Consider the following 14590-nt stretch of genomic DNA (forward strand, 5'->3'; position numbering starts at 1 on the left):
TTTTATAGATAAAAATAAAATAAATTTATTTTTATTAAAAATAAATTTAAAATTAAGAATTATTAAAAATTACACAACTTAGAATAAAATATAACAAACCCCTCCCACCTATGAACCTGTGTAGCTGTGCCCCATAAAATTTCTGCCCCAAATTTTTATTTTCTTTTATTTTTCAAATTCTGAGTGGTTACAAGTGTCTCTGCTGACAGTGTGCATATATTGTGTAGATGCTTGCAGGCATTTCTGGGAGTTTTGATAACCAGGTTGGAGTAGCTGGAATAATTGTGAAGGCTGGCATTTTGACTTGGAAGGCATTTGGGACACAAGAGGAATGCAAAGGGGAAGATGACATAAAAAATGAGGGAAGGCAATGCCAGCAATCCTTGAATGCTACATGTCCTGGGGTGACTTTATGATGCTCATATCCCCATTCATCTGTTTAGCCCAGAAATAAGTTTTGCACCTTTAGGTTTGTTTCTGAGAGCAAAGGAAGGGGAAGAAGAAGTCGCCTATTCCTCTCCCCACATCTCCTGCTGTGTCCACCAGAAGCAAGGACCCTGTGTGATGTTTCAAACCCTGACCAGCAGGTAGGATGAGGGATGACAAAGACAGGAAATAACATCAGGAAAATTTGGATGAAGTCATGGCACTCAGAGCCAGCCAGAGCCTTGAGGTGACTCTGCCCAAGCAATTAATTTAAACCAAGCATGTTGGCAGCACCAGATGGCCTTTGAGCAAGAGGAAAAAGGTTTTACTGGAACACACACTGCAACATGGAACATTTTAAACCGGGCAAAGCTTAGGCTGAATCAGAATAGTAATAGGAAAAGGATGCAGTACTTACTGCTGTGCCTTTGTGAGGTAGACCCTCACCTCCAGGCTGTTCCCAGGCCAGAGGCTGAATGGTTGTGATGCAGCAGCTGTCTGATGCCGCAAATGCCACTGAGTTCTCACTCTGGGCCCTGAGGACATGCTTTCCTCCCCATGTGTGGCACCTGCCTGCTCACTGTCCCCCTGCTCTGCCTGGGAATCTTTCAGTTCCTGCCTCTGCCTCTCCGCCTTGCTCTCCTGCCCACCTCATCCCTGTGGGTGTGAGTGGGGGCTTCCTCCCCCACAAGGGAGCTTGGTGGCCTCCAGGGAAAGAGGAATCTCTCCTGTTTTTCAAGGCGAAGGCGGCTTTCCTCCTCCCTGCCCATGCACAGCATTTTGGCAAATTGGTGCAGGGCAGAGGCTCTCCTCAGCTCAGCTGGGTGCAGGACCTAGAGGAGCCACTGTCCCTGCCCTCCAGCAGCAATCCCTCACGCTCACAGCCAGATGTTGTGTGCAGCTGTGCACCCAGCAGCCAGGCAGCTACAGTGTGGGTTTGTCACCCTAACAAGCCTTCCATTAGTGGCTGAAGTGGCACAGATGTCTCACACATCGCCAGAGCAATGTCCTCAGTCTCTCCTGCCTGTTGGCCTGTGTAAGGTGTCCCTTGCTCAGTGGCTGGCTGGGCAGCCTTCCCGTGCTTGTTGGCCAGCTGGCTGCTGCCATCCCCTCACCAGTGGCGCTCTCATTTGGTGCCTACTACCGATTTTATGATGCCATTTGTCAAATTTGACTGAAAGTGGCTAGTGAGCTCAAAGACTACTGAGAAGGAGGGACTGACAGACAGCTCAACAGATGAATGTGCAGATGGACAGTAAGTGTCACAGCTTAAGCCTCCCTTTTATAGCAAGTCAATCTGAAAATAATGCAGAGTGAGACAAATTATTCCTTCCTGCCCCCCACCTAGAGGCATTAATCAAAAAGATCACCTATGAAAAGTTCATGGTTTTGGGGATATTTTTCTGCAGACGGAAAAATAACAAATGAAAGATATTTCAAGCCAGAGTAGTGTATTAGTTTAGCACAAATGGATGAGTTGCCTTTGAATTGCCACAAAATATACTTTTGCACTGTGCATGATCCCAGTGCAAACTACAGAGAAAACTGCCTTTCTTACCACTGCAGCACTTGCCACTCTACTTCTGCCTGGGAGAATTTCAGTTTATCCCTGACAGTGAGGCAGGGAGTAGAGAAGAGGGATAGGTGAATGATCAGAAGTATTTGGAGAAAAGGTATAGAAATATAATTTAAGTGTAAAAATTCAGAGTCCTTGAAGGTTAAATGAAAATATCTGTGACTTCACACAATGAGTTTGGTACTCCAGCATGTAGGGTAGGTATTTGTGCAGTGCCTAAATGCTGAAAGGAAGAATTAAAATTCAAATAGAGATTCTGGTCTTATCTAACAAGAATGATTCACCAGCAGCCGTGGGACCTGCCAGAGAAGATTGATGGAGAACTTTCAAAGACCCTGAAGTGCCCTGAGCACTGTACAAAGGATAGACTAAGACCTTTTATCTGAGGCCAAGGGAAATACATTAGTTACTGTGCATCTATTTTGATTGCTTTAATCTATGGAAGTTCCAGGTCTGTTTTGAACTCCAGGATTAATAATATCAGCGCTTATCAAAGATAAAGGTTTATCAGATACAGAAATTGCTGCCCATTCAGCCTATATGTTTAATTCCACATCCCTTTCTTCTTTCCTCCAGTGAGTTATCTGAAACACAGGTAAGTTAGTAAAGACAGAAAAGTCTTTTGTTTCAGTGTATCTTCCAGCAGCATGAGTTTAGGAACCTGCTGCTCAGCCCTGGGAGGGAGGAATGCATCAGCTCGCTGCCTGGTGAAACACAGAATGCTAGTCATGCTGACTACTTGAGGTATCAAATCTCCAGTATAAAAATAATCATAGGGAGAAGAGGTTGCAGCACTTGTTTATTCTTTCACAAGAATGGGTACAAGCTACTTATACATGGGATCAAAGGCAAGTGAAAATCAATCATGGTAACGTTATTGATTGAAGCTGTCCTTACATTTTTCACTGGCAATTTCTGTGTAACCTTTAGACATCAAAGGCTGGTCACACATGGAAATGGGCTGCCACAAGCTCTTTATTAAGCTCTTTTAGGATAAAATTTATAATCCTGTGGAAATCTTCGTTGGTAGGTAGCTAAAACATAAGAGGGGAGGAAAAAATTTTCTCTTTATGCTCTTTCAAAACAAAATCTCTGCTAATATATGCAATTTCCTAGGAGAGCACCCTTCCAAGGCCATCAGCCTGGCAAAGACAACATTACTCCAGTTACAGCTGCTCCTAATTCTTTGCTAAAGAGAGATTTTTGTCATGTGTACTGACAACTTAAACCAACAGTACTTATTAACCATGGGCTGTTTTTTTTTTCTCTGAACTCTGCTTTTCTGTTACCATATTTCTTTCCATCTCCTTTCTTTAATTTTCATCCACCACCTTTCATTCTTATTTCCCCAAGTCACTTGTTTGTAAGGCATTATGATAAATCTTTGCTGTAAGGACAAATCTCTCAGTGCCTCACAGGTTCCTGCTGCAGTTTTCAGGGCCTTCATTTTGCAAGCACAAACATGGTGATGGAATGGGTAATCTTATATCTCATTTCACTGCTCCTAGGCCAGGAAACAAGCAGGGTTTGCAGCACCCTGCAAGCCTACTCACCTCTGCTGGTCTCACACTTCCCTGGTGTCAGTGTAGGACACTCACAATCTCTTGTCCAGTTATTCATGCACAGATTTCATGGCAACCGATGGAAGGGAGGACTGCAACAAGCTCTTCTTCCTTTCCTTCCTTCAAGGGCTGAATATTGCAGAAATACCATGCTGGTGATGAAACTTCATGTTTTTACCAGCATGACCCAGTTTGATCTCCTAAACTTTCAGAATGTTTATAGAAAGTACATAAAATTACTACAGATGACAGGGTGAGATTTTCTGGATTTTCTGTCAAAAAGGAAGGAAGAGGTATACTCTTTTGCCTGTAATTTGAGCATATTTCATGTGGCAATTATTGACAGGCAAAACCCATTGGCACTCTTGGGGCTGTTTTCAGTCATTAGTTTTGAACTAGAACAACATTTTGGACCTGATGCGAAATCTATTGACTTTATTTGAAGAAGTCTTATAGATCTCCATGAGCTTTCAACCAGATATTTCAGTGTCGCAAAAAGGGAGAATTGTCTAAAGTTCCTCATGCAAGTCAGCCCAATATTTGCTTTAGAGGGGGAATTAATAATGTTACAAGTTCAGACAAAATTTAACAGAGGATGAACTGGAAATAAAGAAGCATCAGCTCCTGTCAACATTGGTTCCTTCTAAAGAAAACAATGTCATCCTATTTTCTTTTTCCATTTTCCCACACTTCTTTCCAACCTGTTTCTCATCAGTTACAGAAAATCAGTTATAGAAACATTTTGTGAAAATTGCAGGATTGCTTCTAATTTGCTTCCCTGAAAAACCTGCAAGAGAGAATGAAGGAACAAGATGTCAAACTAGATTTCCTTATCTTTGTCTGAATGAAAATGCTCTGGTGTTTGCTAAAGCCCCCAAAATCAGAAAAGAAACTTGTGAAATATTCACTGAATGAAGTCAATTAACATTCAGAAATTTGAAATAAATTTTTTGACAAGGTGGTTCATACTGTCAAATTTTCAGAAAAATGTAATCTTCATTGTGAAATTCAGACAAAAATATAGGACACCTCCTGTGGAAAAAACCCTTTGTAACAACATGTATTGAATCAAGAAAAGTCTGAGTTAAAAGTCCTGCTGTTTAAAGAAAATTAAGTCTTCACAACAGAAAAGATCAGTGAAGGAAAGTGAAATTTCCCATAGGAAGCTGACAGAGTAAAAGGATCTCTTTCTTATAATTTCATCATACCTGGAGCTGTTTAAAAGACACAGGAATGAATCCACATTACAAGGACAGTGTCCTCAAGAGTTCTTTGCTCACATTACTGTAGGCTAAGTCATTTGAGAACAGATGAAATTTTTACAGATGTTTGCTGATTCCATGTTTCCCCATGGAATCAGTTTTATGAACTATTTTATTAATTACTAATTATTGCTCTTATTCCAGTTATAAAATCTTCCACGGAGTTGCCATTGCTAATCTTCCACATCTCTCTTTCCCAGCCCTTTCCCTGTCCCACTCCTGCACCCTGCCCTGCTACAGTGGGGCTGCCTTTCCCTGCAGCCTGTCCTTCATGGAATGTGTCGCTGCACACCACTTCAGCATCTCACTGATAACCACTTGTGAGGTCCCCAGCTGCCACATCTTTGCTGCTGTACTTCTGCCTCACTGTTATCAATTTCTGAACATTTATTTTTTTAGCTTGGGAAATCAATCTGAATGAGTTTATGCATTAGATGAAATGGCACTGTATTGCCCAAGTATTAATATATCTTCTTATTTGGTTCAAGAGGCAAATCTGTTTGAGCAGTCTGATGAAATGTACTTAGAAGGAGGCTTGAATGCAAAATTGAAACTGTAGGATAGTACTTAAAAAAAAGAAAAAGAAGGGAATCTGAATGCACGAGACAAGGGTTTTAAAATAAAGAACCGCTTAGGCCAGGTCATTTGATACTAGAGGTAATAAAGCACAAGAAACAAACTCTCATGTTGTATTATTTTAAATGACAATGTTAGGAGATAAAGAAATGCCCATGTTGTCTGGAGGAAGGATGAATAGTCAGAGGAGAAAATAACAGACACAGAATTTCAGTTACATGATCACCTTGTGAGCACTTCAAACTTATTCTTTAAACATAAAAATGAAATAGATACTTCTTCCCAGGCTCCACTACTCCTAGGTGTGGTTGTAGAAATTTGTGTCTGAATCCTAATTCCCTTCTGAAATATCAGTTTTCTTTGTCTTTCACACCAAATTTCTAAGGACAGTCTAAGGGAGCTTTTCTTAAGCCAGTATTTGCAGCTGTAGTATGGAGAAACTCTGGCCACCACATCTCAACTAAGAAAGTTGCACACGGAACATCTCCTCTCTGACTGGGATTGTTTGTTTAAAGCCAATAATTGTCATTTGGGAAAAGAATAGAAGAAGTCTCTGGCTTTTGTGACAGCCTTTCCTTTTGCACAAGAAAGGTGTTGTGGAGCTGCTAGAGCTAAGCTGCAAATGGAACAGCATATCCTGGGGTCCTCAGCTGCATTTAACTTCCTTTGTTGTGCATTACTTCCACTTTCAAGATACATAGACAAACTTCAGGATAAAATCCAGCACATTCCTCAGATTTTGTTATCTTTGAATCCTCTTCAATCTCATCAATTCCCACAGTGTTCCTTCTGCTCTTTTTACAAGATTTTGACCACTTCTCCATAGATGTGTTCAATGGTTATAGCATGTTCTACTAAGGGCTTGACCAGAAGATGTGTCTTATAGGAAGAGGGAAGAAGCTACAATTTTGCAACATTTTAGAAGACATAATTTTTATTTTTACTTCAAGGATTTGCAGATGAATTTTGTATAACGTGGAAAAAACCAGTGTTCTGTCTTGGGAAAATGTATTTTAATTGTGGGATATGAGACACCACTAAAACCTGTCTTCCTGTAAATTTTTTGTAATGCAGAGTTATGAACTGGTGCTGAGACAAGTTAGTGCAGCTAAATTTTGGGCCTGACTGATCCAAGATTATATCTGCAGGACTACATATTATCATGGACATTACATCTTGTTGATTTTCATGTTCCTATTTCATGCATCTTTCTATCCAGCAGCATTTTTGCTCATAAATTAAACACCAGACTTGTGTTTGTTCAGCAACAGAAACATGATCAAGAGTAAGTGATTGTTTTGAGTGGCCAAGCATCCAGAGGAAAGAGAATGGACAGCTTCAGGCATAGCTGTAATCAAAAACCTGATTGTTTAGAAATGAGATAATTTTAAATGAAGCTCAGCTATCTCCACTCGTGAATTATGTCGCCTCAGATCCTACTACTTTATAAGGTGATAGTATTGCTTAATCAACAATGTTTTGAAAGGCAAGATGAAAATTTTATTGGCTCATTTTTCTTGGACAATATTGACTCCCAGCTGGAGGGATTTGGCTATGATGTGAGCAGCAGAGAAAGTTTGTGGATCCCTGTTGTTTCCTGAGGCTGGGCAACCTATGTGTAAATTGCTGGTCAGGGTAGTAGTGCCTTCTATCCAAGTTCAGAGAAATTCTATCAGATCCCCTCTGGCCCAGGTAGTCTGAAATCAGCTATGGACAAGGCTGCAGGTAATTCAACTGCTCTGTGTTGAGTAGAATAAAAGACATATTTTGTCTCAAAGAGAATCTGTGTTGTGCAGGTATAGGAGTGGATTCCTGTGTTCTGCTTCAGGAAAAGCTATAAATCGATCTAGAGAAATAGGTGTTATTTTAATATACAATACTAATGAATCTCTAGAAGTAGGGAGCTGTCACCATTTCTCATCAGTCTCAAGCTGGCATTGATTGCTCCATGTTTATGAATGTACATTTTATCCCAACATCATGTGGAGGGTACTGCAACTTCTCTGTGCCAAACCAGAGGTGTGAGAAGTTTAAGAATAGCAGAGCTGTCTCTGTAATCCTCCTGTGTTTTGAGATCTAGCAATGAGTCCATGGAGCAGGGACAGTTCTGAGAAACAATCATCACCATCTCCTCAGGGCTATTTTGAGCCCAAACAAACCTCTATGATTTTGGTTTCCTTGACAGCCTCACAGTGGGATTGTCTGCCTGGGCTTGGATACTTGGGCAGGCCTTTTGGGCTGATTTATTCCCTTTGCCACACAACATATATCTGGCTTTGCTGAAGTGAATAATGAATGTTATGGAGATCCTTGCTGAGTAGCAGAAACATTTTTCAATGCATCAAGCAGTTGTAGAAATATGGCACTAAAATAAGAGAAAAAGCTATGAACATTAGAAGTGTAAATTGGTAGTGATAGCCTTTATTATCCCTTCAGACACTAACAGCAATTTTATTAAACAGCTTCTTCAGATGGCTGATCACATGAAGCACAGCAATTAGGAACTAGGTAAGATTCATTGCACAAACAAAAATCTCAGGGAAATTATTTGTTTACTGTTTTCAGTGATATTTTCAGTAGAGCTGAAATATGTATATGAAATATGAAAACCAGAGTCAGGGAGAAGAAAAGTTCACACTGGACTTCATTGCAACCAAAACTCTAGTCAAGATAATTTTTAATTTGTAGGCATCTGTTCAGGGCTTGTGGTTGTCAAGAAAAAATTCTTATCAAGGTATGTGCATACCTAAAGAGCACTGACAGAGAGAATGCCAAGGAAATATGAAAACAAACCTCCTAACAAATTACTTCATTTTGTAGTAAACAAGATGCAAAAAAACCCCAAAGCCAGGAAGAGGCCTGAACTTCAGACGTGCTGCCGTGAATAAGAATTGTGTTATTCAGCAGTGATGTAAACTTCCCTGAAGCAAATTGTCCTATGAGAGCTGGCATGTCGGCTTGGAGGAACAGAATCCAGAGGGATGCTGTAGCCAGCAGCAGCAGCAGCAGGTGATCCTCAGCAGCAGGGCAGCTTGGCGAGCAGGATTGACCCAGGTGAGCTGAGAGCAGGCAGGACTCACTGCTCCTCTTTGCTGCCATCACCAGTCCCACTGATGCCTTGTCAATGCTGACCTAGAACAGAGACTAGATGGAGTTAAAAAATAAAGTAGGTATTTATTAGAAGGCCTCAGGGGATACACCTTGGGCAGCACAAGAGCCCAGCCAGGGCTACACCCAAGGTGAACCCAAAGTGGTCACAAAATGGACGATTGGTCTCAGGGTCTCACACTTTTATAAGTTCTACTCCATTTGCATTTTGGAGTTAATTGTCCAATTACAGCTTTAGGCTATGAAGTCCCATCCTTCTTGTTTTTCTCTCTTAATTTCACCACTGTTTATGCTCTTGGGCATGAGATTTGGATCATTTGTCCTTGGGCCCCAGCTAGAGAAGGAATTGTTTTGTCCACCTACTCTATGAAGAGAGCTTACCATCCCCTAATATGAGGCTCCGAACTACATTCTAAAGCAGTACAGAATCTGAAAAATATAGAAGCTAAAACCTGAGGCATTACTATGTTCACCTAATCTGCATCAGCTTTAAGTTGCCTGAGGATCAGCTTATTTGGTGACCTTAGTGACAGATCAGCGCCTGTCATGGTACTGTTTGCTCTTTACCTGCTCCCAGCCAAGAGTGGAATGAGCTCCAGTGAAGTTAAAAGGAACAATGGCTTTTGCATAGATTGAGCTCAGAGAGGCTCTTAAAGAAAAAGGCTTTGAAGGGAAGCAGAGGGAAGTTCAGACTGAGGGTTAGTTTGGCAGTGGGGGGGAAAACAGGCTTCTGCAATTAGTTCTAATGAATTATAATAAACATAGGAAAATATCTCCCTAGATTTGCAAATTGAAGGAGTAATTAAATCTGGAATAAGCCACAGTTGACATTCTGACTTAAATGCAAAGAATTATTTATTTTGTAAAGGTTCAGCTAGGTCAGACTGTCCAGCTGTCTTAGTGACCAAGGAAATGGTCATTAAATGAGCTAATAATAGCAGAAAGGGCAAGGGAATCACATTCCCTTTCAAAATGTACTAGAAATAATGTGTTGGTGAGTCTTATGTTAGTACCAAGTAAATGAGGAGAAATGATAATTAAGAATAAAATAACTAAAGAGCATGATATCTTGGAGGATATCAGCAGTATTTCCATGGTAGAAATTTATGCCTGGTTGACCTCTTTAATTCTCCAGAACTGCTTAGAAAAATAATAAAGAATGGAGAATTAAGCTTCCAAAAAATCCTTGATCAAAAGCTTTCAAAAGAAGTAATTCAAGATTTTAATGATGCATAAGGTGAGATGTAAATTTTTCCTGCTGGATTAAGTGCCTCTACTGAGCTGTTGCAATATAAGGAAACTTTCAGGGAAAAATTAAAGCAATGGTTTATACAGTCAACACTAAAGAGAAGAGAAGCAACTTGTATCAGCAAGAGGAGCTTTCTGCCTTCCTCTCTGTAATTGCATCACATCCCTGTTACAGTGGGGAAATTGATTACACATGTTCTGTAATTACTTGCAATATTTGCAATTTTCACACTTCCAATTATCAAATTATGTCTACAGATGTTTTTATCTCAGGCAAACTGCATCCCTGAACTGCATATCTTCATGATGGTTATGTACCTGAGGCAACAGCATTCTGGAAAATTTGAACTGTAATTTTTTTTTTTTTCTTAGAGAAGATGAAAAAACCCCAGTTTTTCTATTCTAATTTTAACATCCTCTTTCCCAGAGTTCTAGAAGCCCTATGCTTTGTGACCAGTAATTACAAGGGGGTTCTCCTTGGAACAGCATAGCTCAATTTTGGGCAGATGGTAGCACTCTGAGAGAAAAGATGTGAATACTGATTGTTGCAGAGACCAGTCTGGTGTTCTTATCATCTGGCCCTTCTCTTCCACTGGGCCCTGTAGTGGAGAGCTGTCTGTGTTGGAGTGAAAAACTAGATAGAGCTACTTTGGCATGATTAACCTAAATAATCTTGTAAGCTTGTCTTTCTGCTGTGACAACTCTCCTTTTAAGTTTCAAGAGAACTGTAAATACATTAAATAAAGCCAATATCTTAAGACACTCTCAACTTATGATAAATTGTCTATTTATTCTCAGTCTTTATATTCTGCCAGCTGGTCAAACCAGTTCCAGCAAGTATCGATATTGCTTTTTTTTTTGACATTCCATTTTGGGTACTCCTCCTTCCCATAAGAGGAAGCCTAAACCAAACCTCCCTGAAATCCCACTTCAAATTGCTTAGTTGTGGGCTTTCCTTGGGTTGCTTAGCTCATAAGTTTAGAGTGGTTCATTCTTTTAATTTTAAGAAGCTTCTTTCACGGGTTTTTGGGAAAACAAATACCCTGCTGTGGTGAATATCTAGAGAATCATTAACCAGAGATTGGTTGCTTTGGATACAGAGGTACATAGCCTACTTAAAAAAAAAGAAAAAAAAAAGGAAAAAACAATAGCCATGCACAGACATAAAAACAAACAACCCAAAACAATTTGATTGCAGCTCAGAAATGAGAAGAAGCAAAATTCTTCTCATGTGACAGCACTCATTGCAATTGAAGATAAATACAAAAAGCAAAGAAATGGTAAGGTATGTCTTAAGGGTTGCTTCTGCCTATATAAAGGCTGTAACACAATCCTCAACAACAACAAAAATCAAAACCAGAAGAAAACCAAAAATTCCCCAAAAACAAAAGCAAAAAAAGAAAATTATTTGAATGATAAGTAATTTATAAGTAATGAATCAATCTTTCTCTGTGTCTGAAGTCTCTCAAATCTGGAGGCGCTGAGTTTGTCATTGCTGTGCTTAAATGCCCTCGTGGGCGCAGTGCTACATAAACTTAAAAGTAACTTTGTCAGCTTAAGGGGTTTGATTTTATTTTTTTGCTTCTGTAGTTTTTTTCCTACTATCTTTTTTTTCAAGAAATCAACAATACAAAAACGCAGAACGATACAGAAGAAAAGGTAGGACCTTGTGGAAACGAATTCCAGTGACAAACACAGACAAATTGCAGGTGGCACCTGAGCTCTGCATCAAGGATCAACTCCCAGCACTCCCAACATCCAGCTGCTCAACTCCCAGCATTGGTGAGACGTGTGCTGGCAGCAGCAATGGTCCAAGATACTTATAGCATGTGGATTGTGGGATGGAGAGGGGGTGGCATGTCCACTTTGGGGAGTAAGGGCTCTTTAACATCACTCTAGAAAGTTGTGATCCTGGAAGCGGGATCTGCATTCACCCACCAGGAGGTGAGGTGAACTCAGGAGAGGGAATTTTCCTGTCTGGCAGCCTCTGATCAGAGGTGAGCCGCCAGTGACTCAGCCGGGGGCTGGGCTGCTCCCCTCACAGCGGGGGCAGCCGGGTTCCCTCTGCCAGCGCCGCCAGGTTTCTGTGAAAGTCTTTTCCATTTCCAGCGCTTATCTGAAGAGTTGAGCAGGGACACAACCATATTTCTGCTTTTGGTAGCACTTAATGATTCCCAAAATGCAAATAAAAGAGAGAGTTGCAGCTCTGTAATAATATTCCTGCTGCTATGTTATTAAGTACAAGGGGATGAATGTAAGGGCAGGTTTGTGTGGTGTACATGACTCAAACTTTGACACTGTTTGAACTCAGTGCTGACTCAGTCTTACCCTTGCTCATGATGTTGCGTTTATGCCTGAATGTTTCTTACATCCATGCTCTTTGAATCAAACAGGGTGCAAAACCCCTCTGAAGTAAAGATATTTTAGGCTAGTATTTATTCTACTTACATAAAATGATGTTTTTGGGAAGCACTGTGTGGTACCATAGACTCTAGAAAGCACAGATGAGTGAGGGATACTCTCTGTGACTGAGGACAAATCTTACTTAGCTTACTGCTTCCTCTGTAGTTGCTGTACATCCTGTGGAACAAAGAATCAGACAAGGAAAATGAAGTATTTTTCTTTTTTGAACACAGATTTTTTCCAAATGTCTTTGTGGTTCCCTCTCAATAATGACAATAACATGACTAGTGCCCTGGGCAAGAGGGGTAGTATTCCTGTGTGCAAAAGAGAAAGGGAAATGGAAAGAGCTCAAGTGATGCAGGAGATGGCCTTGGGCAAATGTGTCTTATGACTTGTCTTTGGATGCCTATGTGCTATCAGACTACAAATACTATAGATTTCATCTTTTCCATCATCTTGATTGTTCCAGTTTCATTTTATATATATATGTGTGTGTATGTGTAACTTTGCTAAAAATGAAATAATGTCAAGTTCAGACAGCCACAGGCAAGAAAGGTGAGAAAGGAAGATTTTGCCCTTAGCTAAACTATGTATATAAAAGCCTGGAGAAAAGGATGCCATGTTTCATCTTCCTCTTGGTCAGAGAAGTCTGACCAAGAGCATTAAAATTCCCTCTGACACTCCAGGTTAGCCTGGAAGAGTTGAGCCTTAGAAGACTTAACTCCCCCAAAACACCAGCAAAGTGTGAATCTTGTGGAGAAACCAGGTGCTAGGAAGCTGTGCCTCCTCTCCAGGAGCTGCTTGACTGGTCTGTCCTTTGGCACCATTTCTAGGTATTTGCATTGCAAGAAAGGCACCAAAAATAGCAGTTCCATGAGATATGCATCTGCTGGTTAAAGCTGCTTCGAGAAAGGCACCTCTTGGAGAGGTTTGTTCCACAGCTGGAAGTAGTTTCCAGCAGCTACTGGCATGGCTTGGCCCTGCAATGACAGCTGCTGTCCTGGTCTGCACTACTCCTATCCAGCTTGTACCTGAGAACATTTTTACGGGGGCCTATAGTTATAGGACAAGGGGAAATGATTTTAAACTGAAAGAGGAGAGTTATATATTAGATTTTAGGAAAACCTTCTTCACTGGGAGGGTGGTGGGGCAGTGAACCAAGTTGTCCAAAGAAGTTGTGGATGCCCTATCCCTGGAAGTCCCTTCAAGTCCGGGTTGGATGGGGTTTGAGCAACTTAGTCTGGTGGAAGGTGTCCCTGCCCATGGCAGCAGGTTTGGAACTAGATGATCTTTAAAGTCTCTTCCAACCCAAGCCTTTCTATGACTCTATGACATTGCAATTGTGCTGATGGGGTTCTCCAAACAGGGCTTCTGCCCAGGGCATTGCACACTGGGACTGCTGGGTCTTTCCCCTTTCTGTCTCAAGTGTTGCTACACAGGGGGGATGCATCTGTCTAAGACCTCCATTTACAAGCATTTAGCTATGAATCAGAGCACATTAAAGCAGGTAACTAAAGTCACTGTTGTTGAGCTGTGAATGACAAATCCTTAGGAGAAAAATTTCTGAGCAGGTGTTTCCAAGAGTCATGCTGGGGCCCTCAATGGATGTAATAAGCAAACATAAAAAGTTATTCTAAAATATACGGTAAATAATGAAATTATTGATTCATAAAAACTCTGAAGAAAAAAAAATACATAAGCAGTTGTGTGTCATGGTTTAATCTCAGTCAGGAACCAAGTACCATGCAGCCACCCACTCACTCCCCCACCAGTGAGACTGGGGAAAGAATCAGAAGGACAAAAGCCGGAAAACTTGTGGGTTGAGAGAAAGAAACTTTCATAGGAAAAGCAAGTCATGCACAGAGGCAAAACAAAACAAGGAATTATTCACTGCTTCCCATGGGCAGGCAGGTGTTCAGACATCCCCAGGACAGCAGGGTCCTGTCACATGTCACGAGTACTTGGGAATACAAATGCAATCACTCCAAAAGTTCCACTTCTTCTCCCCACTTTATATACTGAGCATGATGTCATAGGGAATATCCCTTTGGTCAGCTGGAATCACCCATCCTGGTTGTGTCTCCTCCCAGCCTCTCATGCACCCCATACTTCTTCACCAGCATGGCAGTACCAGGAGCAGAATAGGCCTTTTCTCTGTGTAAACCCTGCTTAGCAGTAACAAAAACATCATTATATTATAAGCCCTGTGTTCAGCACCAATCCAAAACACAGCCCCATTCCTGCCTCTGTGCAGAAAATTAGCTCTACCCTAGACAAAACCAGCACATTATGGTATTCTCTGGAAGTTGTTTCCTCCCTATGCTGCTTCTCATGTGCTCCTAAATATATTTTACTTGGTGATGTAGGTCTGCAATTTTAATACGGAGGAATAAACCAAAGAAAACCACATCCCATGGTAGCATGACATA

This window comes from Melospiza georgiana, chromosome 1 (genome assembly GCF_028018845.1).
Source record: "Melospiza georgiana isolate bMelGeo1 chromosome 1, bMelGeo1.pri, whole genome shotgun sequence".
NCBI lineage: Eukaryota > Metazoa > Chordata > Aves > Passeriformes > Passerellidae > Melospiza > Melospiza georgiana.